General features: G+C 40.3%; 1 protein-coding gene across 4 annotated transcripts in view; it reads right to left on the bottom strand.

The window, feature by feature from the left end:
- The window catches only part of CREB5 (cAMP responsive element binding protein 5), a 260,697-nt gene that overhangs the window by 102,880 nt on the left and 143,058 nt on the right, over nucleotides 1–14,759 (bottom strand). The window lies entirely within an intron of this gene.

Here is a 14,759-nt window from a genome sequence, read left to right as displayed (position 1 = left end):
CCCGCTCGAGTTTTTGAAGGCTAACTACGGGGCTGTTTCTTGCTGCAAACGTACAGGTGCAAGGCACTTTTCTCCTCCATTACTTAAAAAGTACCAGAAAAGTCCCAAACTGTACAGCACTGCAAGATTATGAACCAACTCACCGATGTGTTGCTGCTATTGCTTACCCCGCATTTAAAACGGTTCCCTTCTGGTGTTTATCTCCTGAGTCTGATATTCCTGACTTTTTTAAGGATAGAGAATGTTTCTAAGTGGAACTAGTAATAATTTTTCACAACAGAAAGAAGCTTTTCAAGTGTGCAGGCATTAGCTATTGTGGTGCGGACTGCTCTGCTGCATCACATTGCGGTTTCTAAGTTCTCCTCATGTTGAATGCTACAGTGACCAGGGCTGAAATACCTCCTGTGTCCTCCCCTACAGAGGTTTTTTTCACTGTTCATCACTCACAATTAAATTAATTGTAACCAACACAGTACAAAACAGTTATTCCACAAAAGAATGCAAAGCCTAAGCAATAATAACAATAGTACGTGAAAATGCTTAAGCAGACATACCATCCCTCAGCAATCCAAAGACTAACAGTTTCAATGTCAGGCTGCAGAGACATAAGCATTAATAGCACCTGAAACACTGGAGAGGTATTTAAAAGTGATTCCCTTCTTTATAAATCAAGAACTTGGCATATTTTACAAAGTCGCCTCACCCCATGTCTCAGAGTGAAACTCAGTTTTCCGACAGTCAATAGACATACCTATCCCCCCAAATTCAGAAAGCAACAGGAAAACATCAAAGCCAATGTGTTTTCTTCCTTATAATGATGTGAGTTTATAGAAAAACAATTTCTATTGCCTAGCAGCATTTTACCAAAAAGGGTTTTTTTTGGGAGGGGATTCCTTAAGTGATCACAGCAGCGATTTAATGCTCCTTATGTAGCAAAGGAAAAGGGACTGTTGTAAAATACCAAACTTTCCTCCCAGGGATGCTCTTAGGGTTATAAATTATCTTTAGAATATATTTCTGTGGATCAACACAATGGATCCCACAGTCATGGGTTCAGTCTTGAATTCAAGTACATGTGTTCAAATGATTTTTGCTTAAGGTATATATGATTTTTACAGACAGAATGAGAGCAGAAAAACCAAGGGTTTATCCTATTCAATTAAAAAAACACAGTTCTCTGCAGCAGGCTGACCTGCTGGATGACATCCTCAATTGATATTGATGCTGCAGCCACTCAGAGTGACACCTTTATCAAGCAAGGCAGCTCTGAATTAGAGGTGATCGGCCATAATTATTACTGGCGCCACTGAAGCCTGTGGCTTGACAGCATCAGATGTGGTTGTTATAAAGTTTGGTCCATTGTGTCAATGGCCTGTATAACTCATTTATGTCTGAATTACCAGCTATTGATTTTTTGTCTTCTGTAATGTAATAAAATAAAAGTTAGATCATTCCTAAAGCTTTCTTTTAATTCCAGCCTTGCTGATAGTTTCATTTTAAGCTCAGCCCACTTCTCCCTCTCCATTTAAAAAATGTGACTTCCAACCCTTTTTCTGTGCATGTCTAAGAGGTCATCTTCCCTCCTTCCTCCTTTTTATTTTGTCCTCTTACATTTACACTGCTGGATTACATAGCTTCTGCTCAGCCAGTTATGCCACTGGCATTGCTATAAACTTTGTCATGGGCCTCCGGCAGATCCCTGGCTCAGAACAGCTTGAAACTGATGGGGAATGTGGCTACAACTGAGGCACAAACTTAAGTCTCCAGGCCCACCTTTGGAAGGAAGGAAGCTGCCACCAAAGAGAAAAATGATTTACCCTGAGGAACCCGGGTTACTGCTTGTGCATATGCATCCATTCCTGTAGCCTTTGTCAGTGAACCGGCCTCTTCTCACCCTTCTGAAAGACCCACGCTTCCACCACCCGGCTGTATTCGGGGCAAAATGCAGCCAAACAGATGATGCAGGAGCTGCAGGGTAGGTCACTGTCCTCCCCAGGCTTCAAGCGCTTGCCTGGCAACTGTGCTCTTTAAGAAAACTTTGTTTACCAGAAGCAAGAGCAGACCCATTGTCCACCTGTGAGCATCTTAATCAAAATATTAGAGGAGTGACTGCATTTGTATGGCAAATGGCCCTTTTAATTAGTATTACCTTCATAGGCATAAACTCAGAAGAATTCAAGTGTCCTGAAAACAGCCTTTGTCTCATAGAAGATATTTCCAGGAATTAGAGCATTTTCTGAAACAAGCAAGAAAAATCCAAGCAGCCTGAACTGCCAGTCATTTTTAACTGTTGTGTTTATACAGAATTCCCATTTCAAGAAGCAAACTGCTTTAAAACAGAGCTCACGCTCCAAAGGAGTTAAAAACTTATTTTGCTTGCTGGTGGGAACACAAAAGGTTCTTTCCAGGCAGGTATTTCCAAGGCCTATTGATTTTTTCTTCCCCCTAACAGGAAACACTGTTTTCCCATTTTCCTTCCTGTGACAGACCAGTTAATGATAAAGAATGTCCTGTGCTCAGAGGAAATTCCACTTGCATGCAAGAGCTCCCTCTTTATCTGTTTACTCGCCTGTCTTTCCCCCCCCCCCCCCACTCCGCCCCCATCCTTAAATTTCCATGTTCAGCCACGCTCAAGAATAGGGCTGTTGTGATGAGAGTTGTGGGATGTTTTAATTCTAATGGGAGCCTTCTTCAAAGCAGCGCCCTGGCCAGCACAGTTATGACTCCAGCTTAGCTGTCTAGTTCAGGAATGCTTGCAACACCCTCCCCGCAGCATGTTTCATCCTTGGGGAGAGGGTGGTGGGGCACACCACAGATGTTTGGTGTAACAGAAACTCGACAGAAATCACTGCTCCTGCTGAAAGTTTCCAGTCTGAACAACCAGAAAGCTCTGAATTTTGAGAGCCCAAATGTCAGAGCGCACTGGGATCGTCTCAAAAGCGTATTGTAACAAGGAACTGGGTGTACTACAGTTGAGATTGAGGATGGACAAATCATCAGTTCTACATGCATTTTAGGTGAGTGTATCACAGCCTTTGGGACTGACTTGTGCCTATTTTGATCAGTGGCCCAAAGCATCGGCTAAGACCCTATCTGTGGATGAAAGCTGTTTAGCCGGATTATTTTTTTCTCCACTACTTGGCTCTTAAAGAGGCTTGATTAAGAAAATATTCTGTAATAATGGTCCTGCACTCAGGAAAGTCTCATTTTCGTTCTGACATTATTTTTCATTTCTAACCCAAGAGCCTTCCAGTCCCTGTGGAATTAAAGAGGCCAGATAATTTCAGGGTTAAATAAGCTTTAATGACTATCACATGTATGGAACCTTAAACCTAGTATTAAAAATTATTTTTTTAAAGTGGCATCTCTTCCTTTTTTAATTTAAAATAACCATCCAGGTGGTTTCCTAAGGATTTCTTTGCAAATTGCTTCCAGTGAACCTTTTCAGTTACAGACCACTGCAAACCCATGTGGTGTTATTCAGTGTTCAGTTCAACTTGGGTGTCCCATGTTTTTGTAGTGGACAGAGGGACTGTCTTTACAAGTGCCTGCACAGGGAGACTGTGAGGTCTGAGCAGGCTGGCTGTCCCTAGCAGGGACGTAAGAATGCATAGGTCCACCAATTTCAGCAGAACTAAAGTAAGGCGGGGTCAAGAGTGGATTTTTCAAATTGCTTATGAAATAATGGGACGCATGTTCCCAAGTCACTGGGGTGCTTCGGTAAAAGCCGTTCTCCTTGAAGGAGACTCAGGTGGAAGTGCTCAGCATTGAGCTGTATCAGAGGTAGAGCTGTTTCTTCTATGAGCTCTCCAAATTGTTATGAAATAGAATACGTGGAAATATCCTTTGTGAGGACTGCCCCAGATTTCTCGTACAGAAGCACTGTAAGAAACTGGACTGGACTAAGTCTAAATGAATCCTGGAGCAAAGATCTCCCTCTCTCACTCATATGCACAAACATGCCGCTAAGTTAGAAACGCACTACTGAAAATATTTAAGGAAGAAGAACTACCAAGAGTTTGGGTCCAACAGCGCTAGAAACAGGTGTTCTGCCACAATCCATGCATATGTGCAATGGGCACGATACCCAGGAGACTTCTCCACAACATTTTGGCAATGAATATTAACCCAAATCTTTAAGGACGATCTCAAGATAAGAAACCCTTCCCTGGTGACAGTCCTAAGCACGTTAATACCACTTGGGATGATGTTTTTTGTGCTGGGGACACTCAACCACTAGGAAATGGAATTGCCTACTTATTATACACTCGCCAAATAGCTGTGGGCCAGTGATGAGCGTCTGATCTGGAAGCAAAGAGCTCTGTATCCAATTACATATCACTGAGTCATCCGGTCCGAGTAGCCAGCTATTTTATTACCACTGTAAACCACAAAAACCTAAGACAAATAACGCAGCAATTTATGCAAAATAATAAATAATGCTTTACATTTCTGTAGAACCTTTCACCCTGAAAGATCCCAAAGCACCTTGCAGGCCAGCCATAAAAAGTCATGCAATGCGATCACCCTTGACACGGGAGATGGCAGCCAGCCAGCACACGGCACAGGAGCGCAGAGGGGAGATGTTGACTAAGGACAGAAGTAAACAGCTGCAATTATTTTAAAAATGCCATGTAATCTTTAACGCTCATGCATAATGAACAGGAGGTTCCCTTCCCCCAGTGTGATTCTGATTGCTCTAATGGATAATCAGCACGTGCTGGTTGAAAAGTGGAGCCACTGCTATTTTTAGAGTTGCTTGAAGAAGCTTTGCCATCCATGTACCCTAAATATTTTGACCCCAGACACCTTAATCTTTAATGTGAAACTCTGCAGGCTTTACCTTGGACCCAGGTTAAAACTTGTATCACATATAGTCACATCACTGCTCTTAGAGCAGGGAAAAGGATCTGGTTTTGATGTTCTTTCCCCATTGTGCTTCTAATGGACAGAAAAGTAAGATGAAATTGCAAAATCTGGATTGAAAGAGCAAACTCATATGCTGTAATTAAATATGCGCTGCAGAGCACAGTATGGTAAGCACTGAACAATAGTACAGATTAGCTCTGAAACAAATTTTAGTCTTTCCCTAAACAGTGTTCTTCGTGCATTTTTGTTAGCCCTCATCTTTATTTGTCAGCATGATAAAAATAATTGATATTCCAATGATGCTTAAAAAAATAGCCAAAGCTCTGGGACTGGGTTCCAGTTGGAAAAGGAGAATGCTGGAACTCAGATCTCCCTCATTACAGCAGAAGAGATTTACAGTGCTATCTGATTAAAACACACACACACCACTTGCTTTTAAAGATACATCCTCTTTTGCTAGTAATCCAGCTGATAGTACAATAGTTCCTCCATGAAAACGAACAGCTATAAGCAACCACTAGGAAACGTTTGCTGCACTCTTGCTGGACAAATTGACTTAAGTTTTGAAGTTCCATGAATTACGGGCAGCCAAGTAATTCTGTTGGTCCTGGCTCATCCTCAGGCACAGAGTTTACACCACTCAATCACTATCAGGATGATGAGAATTCATTATCCAAGTGGTACCATTTTTAACTCGGCTCTATCCAAAGACCTGATCTGTACTTTTAGTACAGATTACAATTTTTCGAGAATGTTTTTGAAAAACAAAGAGTCTGCAACACTGAGACTCAGATGTGGCCACAGCCGAGGGCCAGCCTGCAATTCCCTAACTTGCGGTGACTCCCATTGAAACATAACGTAATGTAAAGTTTTCAGCGTAACAAGTCAGCCATAAGAATTAAAACTCTATTGTTGATGACATAAAGCTATTACATGATTAGGCATTTTATTTGAAAAGGGAAAACTATTGTCTTTTTCCTTTTTTTTTTTTTGAAATGGGAATGAAACAGGAAATCCTAGTTCAGTTTCCTTCATAGTAACTTCTCCAGTCACAGCCTCATTTCTGAAACCAAGTGAGGTCCATCTGCACCCACTTATGTTTTTAGGATTTACATACTCTGTTTAGTACTCCAATGCTTTTCTCCTGGAAAAGTATGGCTATCTATTACTTCTAAACATATTAAAAATAAACAGATCTCTCTCAGACACTCACACAAATCCTTTCAGGACTCTGAAAGGAAAGCATCTGCATTTTACTGACATCAGCGCCAGAGTTACACCACCGGTTTTGCTGTAATGAGAAATGAAAGAGAAATTATTTCTAACTTCACTTCCACATTCTGTGGAGCAGGATGCTGCTTTACTTTTAACACCAGTTCCTGTGAATCAAAATGTACAGACAGCTTTTCTACTCTTGCATTAAAAAAAAAAAACAACACCCAAACAACAAACGCAGAATAAAAAAACCTAGCTACAAAACGTTTGTGTGCACTGAAATAGCCAGTGGGTAAGGACATACACCACACTAACTGTGCCTACCAGATTTACACATGGAACAGTCATCTGCTTGCATACCCCCTAACACCAGCCTGCCTGCCACCGTGCAAAACCAAATGGTTGTGTTTGTCCTTAGTGACCACAGCCCATGTCAGTGAGGCACTTCTGTAAATTCTGTATTGGAAAAATCTCACTGGCATGCTGGCATCCCTGGTGACTTTTCACATAAGGATAGAAGATTAATTTTCTGTTGAAAAATGAACCGCAGTCAGCTCAATTTTAAAAACCCCAACAAACTAGACTGTTAAGTTGTTTAAATGAAAAAGAAAAAAAAGATTTATTATGGAAACAGAATAAACAGATTAAAACAATGATGACTAACTCATCTGAGAACCTGCGGAGTTCACTTACAGCCCAAGATTCCCTCTAACGTAAGTGGACACTTTTGTGAATATAGCTGAAGAGTTTTGATACAAAAGAAGCAGTGCCTAGATCAGTTTCCCTGCTTAACTGGGATGTGTCCCTTCAGTTTTCAACCTTCCAAACCCTGAGCCTTTACTGTTTCTCTCGTCTCGCCAAAACTTTCCCTTTGCCTCCTCCTTCCAAGTAGCATGAATTTAATTTCTTAGGATTTAGAAATTTTCTACTGTCTTTGTCCCGCATGTTCAAGCTTTTTTGCATTAATTATTCTGCATGGAGATGCCAATCTGGATTCAGCTTGAAACCACTTCAGGGCTTATATATTCTTGTAATTGCTTCATAACTGGAACATATGTCTCACCACCCTGCACGTCAATAGTTGCAACATCGTTTTCTCTGGCTTTTACCAATGCAATTTTACCTCTTTCATATCTGTCCAGACTCCTGCTGCAAAGACTTTTTTCCCAACCCTTTGCGTTGAACATGCCAACTCTCTCTGTGCATTCCTTAATCAGCTCAGTCTTTCCTCCTGAAATTACTTACTTTCATTTTCGAGACCCTTGGTAACCAACCTCCCCCCACCTTCCCTAGAGTGTTCTAATCAGTATTAAAACATAGCTCCAGATCAGTCCACCATGCCAGTCTAATACCTCCCAATGCCTCTGGAAAGCCGTCTTCCTGATGCATCATTATTTAAGAGTGCTGGTACCTAGGAAATAGCAGACCAGCACAAAAGCTTCCTGCCACTCCATGACCACTTACCACTCTCCATGAGCCCTCCTCCTACATAGCTGTTTCCGCATGATGAGCTCCCAGCTTCTTCTTCTTCTAGAAATTTTTATTAGTCCCCCCAGGCACAGCCTTGCATTTTTTAATATTGAATTTCATTCCATTGCCGTTACTTCAGTACTCAAAGCTCATCCAGGTTTTTCTGGGTTGTTTTTTCTTTTCTTTTTTGTACGATATCCAGGTCCTTCTCTGTATTGCCAATGTCTCCAAACCCTGCGTCACCAGCAGTACTTGTAATACTTGAGTTACCGTCATTAGTGAAAACTAAACGAAATCAGGACTGTACTGAACATTGTGTAGCTCCACAAGTAGCCTCCTCCAACACAACACCTTCCTTTTCAACACCACCCGGTTCTTTCCCCGCCAGCAAACCCCGTTTTTAAGCATGCTGAACGAAACCTACCTGCCCTATTTCCTAAAGCAGATTCCCCCACATTAGCCGTAGCTGTTGAGCAGACCACAGCTGTCAGCAGCTTTTACCGAGTGGGAATTTGTCCGTGTGAATAACAGTGCAGGACAAAGTTTACCCTTATTTACTGATTCACTCCCAGCCCTGCCTGAAATTTCTCTTAGCGGATAGGGTGGGATAAACAACCTTTTGGAAAGTTTTGAAGAGGAGAAATGTTTTAATTACAGTGGAGATAAGTTGTATTAATACTACTGAAATATTTAAGCAACATTTCAGATGTCTCCTGACTCTCAGCACTTTTATCAGAGGAATTTTGCACCTGTGCCCCACAGACCTGAGAAGCCCCCTGTGTCGCTGCATGCCGTTCTGCTCTGATTACGCTCGTTATTAGGCAGTATCATTATGTAGAATTTTCAGCGTTCCTAAAAGGGATTTCAGGAATGCCACAGCAAAAAAATGGATGGTTTGTTTACTTGATTAATGCCGTGATCTGTGATTACAAATCTGTCTACTGTTGCTTTCACAGGAAATTATTTCAAGAACTTCACTTCTGGGTGTTGCTTAACATCCAGCACCGACTCCACTATAAACTCATACACATGATTTATCTTGTGGCCAGCATGTGTGGGAGGAAAAATCTAGGAGTCTGACAAAACTCTTCACTCCCTCTAACTTTCAGGCCATCAGATGTAGAAATCTAGACCGTTACACTCCTAAGACCATTTGTAAATCCTCAGCCAATCCAAACTATTAATATTGAGCTAAGTGAGTGCAAAATGAAAGTGATTAGGCACATCCTTTTTTAAAAAAATTTATACGCACATGTTTTACTAGCTCTAAATGTTAAACCAGCCGATTACATCATACCAACACAGTAAAAATGACTCCAAGGTAACCTAGGAAACTGTTTTTACTAAATAACAACTGAGTCCCTTCATTTAATCTCAATTCACACAAAACACAAGTTTAGCTTAATCTCCCTTCACAGCAATGTCATGGTGTAATTCCACGCTGTCTGTTCGGAGTGGCTGGGATGCTCTTGCCGTCGGTTCGTAGGGCAAAGCTCTCCGGGGACTGCAGCAAGGCTTTCTCAGATGAGGGGCCCTTGTCTGTTGGAGTTGTTATTCTTGGTGGCCTGCCAGCAGCCCCAAATTTGGCAAGGTTCAGAGCACAAACTGCAGTCGGGTTGCTTGATTATCATGAATGTTATTATTTTTATTGGTCAGTTAATATGTTTTCACTTTGCTGTGTTTTAGTTTTGCTTTGGTTGTCCATGTTGGCCATTCTGTGTCTCCAGCCTGAAGAGACCTAAGAATGGGCCACCACCACAATCATCATCTAGCTCTTACCCAGAAAAGCTCATAATGATTCTCGTTCCTCTATATTTTGGAGGCCAATTCGTGAAATCTCTATTCAGTTGCATCTGATTCCTTAGTTGGTCAGCATTTTCAGAGTGCTCAAACAAAAAGGTATTAAATACTTGCAACTACTCTTAAAGAGATTTAGTCAAACGGGAGCTGATCAGGTAAACACAAAGCAAAACCCCAAAATTAATTCTGGGATGTGATTGATGTGATGTGACTTCACCTGCCTTGCTGCTGTGCTCATAATACACATATTTAGGGGCATATATCTCACACATACCTAGATAAAAGATATTATCATATAGAAAGCATTATACATATATTACAACTGTGACTATGTAAAAAGATAAAGCTGACATTTAGTTACATTAAAACTTATGTTTACAGTTGCATCTTCATTTTCATTCTATCTCCCTTTTTTAGATACTTTTAAAACCTTCCAAAACTTTCCCTTTTTAGGCTGAAATACTGCAGGCCTGGTCTTTGCCAGCTAATGAATATTTTAAAAAATATTTCCTTAAACCATTTTGTCTGTCTTTTATAAGGACAGTGAAAAGTGTAAAGAGTCGTACAGTCAGAAACCCTGGGAACTGAGAGTTGACCTTTGCCATGAAAACAGTCCACTAAAAAAAAAGCTTTAGAGTGCATTGATAAAAATTAGGTTTTAATTGGTGAAGCCCTTCAAAGTTTTGTTTTGTTTAGGCCAATTATGTTTTCCACGAGTTTTCTTGCTAAGCTTTAAATCACGCACCTCAGAAAAACAACTCTATTTTTCATTTCAGCTAACCTGGCTTCCATAAAAAATTTATAGGGACTAAGAAAAAGGTCTGTAAAGTGCAGAGTGCTAGTGAATTTAGAAAGAAGCACAGATGAGAGACAGGGTGATATACCGTCTGGAACTCAGCTCAGCTCATTTGCAAGAAATGTTTTCATATAAGAGCTTTCTGTTTTGTCTTCTTCACACATATATTTGATCTAATCTGTTGGCTCTCCTAGTCTACGATACCAATTTTATTCTTCCTGTTCTCACTTACTCAGCCTACTCCAGGCTACATCTGTGACCTCCCTAGTCCTTCTGCTCCCTTCCACCCCATCTCTTCCCTTGCAATAAAAATACCAGTCCCTTGAAGTCTCGTTCTTCTTTTTCCTGAGCGAAAACTCACAACTCAGTTCACCAAACCACTACTCTTCTTTTTTCAAATCCCACCCAACTCACATCCTTCATATTGCCTATCTGCATCGAGCTAATAAGCTGCAAAACCAGCACAAGGGACCAGCTGAGGTATCTTCTCTGCCTAAACATGTTTGCATTGAGCTAAGCTTTCTTTCCCACCTATGAATCTGCTCTCGCTCGGTAGCCTTGCCTCTCACTCGGTAGTCTTGCAAACAAAATTATCTCATTTGGAAACAGCCAGGGCCACTGTACCTTTACAAACTGCTTTAAGAAACATGTTTTTAGCATGTGCCAGTAACGTTTTAGGTAGAAAATGGACTGAAGGGTCACAGAATGGATATAAATAGAATAAAATAATAAGGATCCTTTTTTCATCAGAATAGTCTTAATAACTGAAAAAATTCAGAATTCATATGTTTTACAGTCTAAACTGTTGCTAAAAATGTTTTTCAAACATTTACCACAAGGTGCCAGCAGTTCTTTAATGCTTTTTTATTTTCAATTCCTGCTGTATACATTCAAAGCAGGGGTACAATGAGGCAAGGACTTCAGACAGGGAAGTCATAAGGGTTGTTAACGGCAGGATCAGAGACCATTCATAGAGAACAAGATCCCAGACATACACTAGTACCTTCAAAAGAAAAAAAAAAAAAAAGATAAGGGCAGGTTTAGTAATCTGCACAGAGTTATAAAGCATGCCAGTTTGTGGTGGTTTGGGGTTTATTTTTGCTTTTGAAACTAGACCAACTCTGGTAGTCCAGCCTATAGTGAAGATACTCAGCTACCAATGTCTGTTTTGCCTAGATCTTAGCCCCTACAAAAACCAGAGAGAGAGAAAGTAAATAACTTATAAAATATAGCAGCAGCTGCTCTCTTCAGTTATAACCTCTCCTAATATTGGAAGACTCACACAATACTGCTGTAAGCCACCTATTAGGGGGCAGGGCTTATCTAGAATGAGGGGTGCTGTGCAAAGCCATTTACTATTTGTAAATTTATTAATAACAAAATATCAGTTAGGACTTGTTGCAGTCAAGTGGAATTGTATTCCAATTAGTTAGCTGGGTAGCGTTGATCCTACGACTCATGAAGATTTACCAATATTTAAGCATCAAAACCAGACTTTCAGCAGTGAAAGGAGAATAATTCTGTCCTAAAACAGCAGAACTTAAAAGAGACTGCCTTCCCAGCCTGTTTTATTGCATTTTCTATCATATAGCTATATCATGAAAGGTTATTATAAAAATTACCTGAAAGTATCCATACACGTTATATACACTCCATTAAGTCTTAATATTTTATACATATGCAGCTCTCTCCACTCAGAAAGGGTCACAAAGCAATTTACAAACAATATACGCAGAACTAACTTGAGACATTTAATGCAATATGGTCTCCCTTCATAGAGATACATGACTAAACATCCCCAATGAGTAATATGGCCAGCAGCCATAACAGCCTCAGGCTGTGATCTGGTCTGCTCTCATAAGCTAAACAGGGTTGGTCTTGGCCAAATGCATTTGGGAGCCCTCCAAGGAAATCCCAGGGTGCTTCAGGAAGCAGAGACGGTGATTCAGTAGGTGGCACACTTCCCCTGGAGTCAGCAATGAACCAACCACTCCAAGGGAAACCTTGGTAGGTGCAACACAATTAACCAAATGGGATTTCAGGCAGGATCCCTCAGCTGAGACTGGTCATTTGTCACACTGTCATGATTTATTAGTGAAGCTATGGATTCTGCAGTTAAAAACAAAGAAGTCATTGCTGTTGAGCAGTCCTCTCTCTGCAGAGCTCCTTTGGTTTGGAGAAGTTGAAAGAATTTATTTCTAGCTTTTTCAGTTGCAAACCTTTTGTTTCAAATGGGAACCATCGGTAAGTGCTGCTGGGCTTTTTGCTTCTCACCAATACCCAGCGAATTTTTTACCTCCTACCCACAGTTTTAAGCATAGGTGTGTGAATCCTTTCCTTTGCATCAGTAGGTCCCATCTAAAGTACCACATCCACTTTTAGGTACTGTTCCTACCTAAAGGTGGGTTGGACAGAGAGAAACCTTTGGACAGCTAGAGAAACACTTGGAAGTCTAGAAAAGAAGTAAGGACAGATTGAGCAAGCTGATTAGTCTACAGAAGACAAGACAGGGTGGACGTCGTACATTTTCAAATACACAAGAGGCTGCTGAAGACAGAAAGAAGAAATAATATCTTTCTCCCTATCTACATTGAGTAGAACCAAAAATAAAAGGAACTTTTATTTTTGCATCAAGGAGGATTCAGGTTAGACTGAAAGAAAAACTTGTCTCAAATTGAATACAGTTAAGCACAGCAATAGGATGTGTGCTCTGCATTTCTGGAGGTTGTCAAAAACACATTAGAGATATTTCTGTCAGAAATGATGTAGATGTTACTTAATCCTACTTTGGGCAGAGGATTGGATGAACACTTGAAGTCCCCTCCAGCCATATAGCTCAGTGATTCCATAATTTTTATGAAAGCAAAAGATTTATAGCTTTAGCATTACAGATTTCTTCCTATTTATATTAAGTTTAAAATAATAATAATTCCACCCTACAAAAAAAAAAAAAAGCCTAAAACACATCACATCTGATAGCCTTAAAAAACTGTGCCATGATTTTAGGAGGATGACAGCAAAAATTACACATTCTTAAAAGTTTTATGCAAAATGAGTCTTGTGATCTTGCTCTTCTTTTATATAGACATAATCAGAGCTTTCCACCATTCTTTCCTTGGAAAGTCACAGAGAAGAGATGAGTTTCATATCTGAGTCAATAAGCAATGCCATGAACAATGAGGAATCTACTAACACTTCGGGAAGTGTCAGATCATTTTCTATTTAAAGAAGAAAGGGGGGAAAATAGGGGGAAAGGGAAAAAGAAACACATTCCCTGAAGCACAATTACGACCTCAACAAACACACCAACTTTTCCTGGAGGCTTGCTCCTCAACTGGGTACCTGTTTAGCTCCTGATTTCAGGGCAGTTTGGGTCTTCCCCCCTGGAGCTTAAGTTACACTGATACTAACTGATAACCCTTTTTCTGATGGGGCCTCTTGCACCCTGCATTAAAAAAGCATAGTCCCAGAGAATATATTGCTAAAGTCCAGCTTAAACACCCTTGAAACTTCCCTTCCTTTCCCTGTTTTGTTTTGTTTTCTCTTTTGAACAAAGGCAAAAAAGTACAAAGCTACTCAGTAATTTGGATGATCTGGGGGAAAAAGTTTTTGCCAAGTTATTTTTTAGGGAAGGCCATGTGGGTAGATCGTTGTCACCTTGGAGAGAGATGAAGAGGCAGTACATAAATATAAGAAGAAGAAAGGTTTAACACAGCCTGAGCAGTACTGGCATGTGGCCCTGAGAAAAAACATGCTTTTGGGTCAGGATGCTGAGTACAGGGGTCTGGGGCTGCAGAGGGGACGCCATCCTTGGTCCTTCGATTGCTCCCCACGCTCATGAGAAAAGGACCTAATTTCCTGCAGTAAATATATATATACTTCAAAATATTCCTGATCCCTTCAACAATTCCTTTTCTAATTCAGAACAACAATACAGCCCCTCGGGTCTTGCTTGGCAACCTGTGTCAAAGCAGAAAAAAACCCTGAATGTGAGCAAATTAAATTTCTTATAAACCTTAAAATGCATTTTTCCTACGATTTCGGTAAACAGTTTCAGAATGTAGATAGGATGACATGTATCTGCTAATTGCCTTTGTTAGTTTGCAGGCACATAATCAGATTTGTTAGAAAAATAGCCTCGCAGGAGAAGGCATAGTTTATTCTTCAATGAATGGCTCTTAACTGAGATTTACAGTACAGACAGATTACAAGCTTTACTTTCTCCATAGAAAGAAACAAAGAATAGAGCCCTTCTAAACAAAATATTCAAACAATTCAAGAGCCTAAAGAAAGAAAAGTCTCTCTTCTTGGCTAGACAGTTTTGATACCTTAATGACTGTAACATTTTAACAGCTGTGGGAAAACTGACATTAAAAAAATACCCAGCCTAGAAACATGGTCTGTGTACAACATCTTTGAGCTCTTATGTTTTATTAGCAATTTGGATTCATTACTGTTTTAAGGAGGAAGGAAGGGAGGTAGATGTTCCTGAGAGCTGTTTCTCTAAATGTATTAACCAGAGATTTCCAAGCATGATTTAATATAACACAACCCGATCCTCAAAAACTGGCTAATGGGTGAGATGTCACCATTTATCCCTTCATTGAAA

The sequence above is a fragment of the Chroicocephalus ridibundus genome, chromosome 2 (genome assembly GCF_963924245.1).
Source record: "Chroicocephalus ridibundus chromosome 2, bChrRid1.1, whole genome shotgun sequence".
Lineage (NCBI taxonomy): Eukaryota > Metazoa > Chordata > Aves > Charadriiformes > Laridae > Chroicocephalus > Chroicocephalus ridibundus.
Note: the sequence above shows the minus strand (reverse complement) of the source record. Positions and strands in the feature narration are given on the sequence as shown.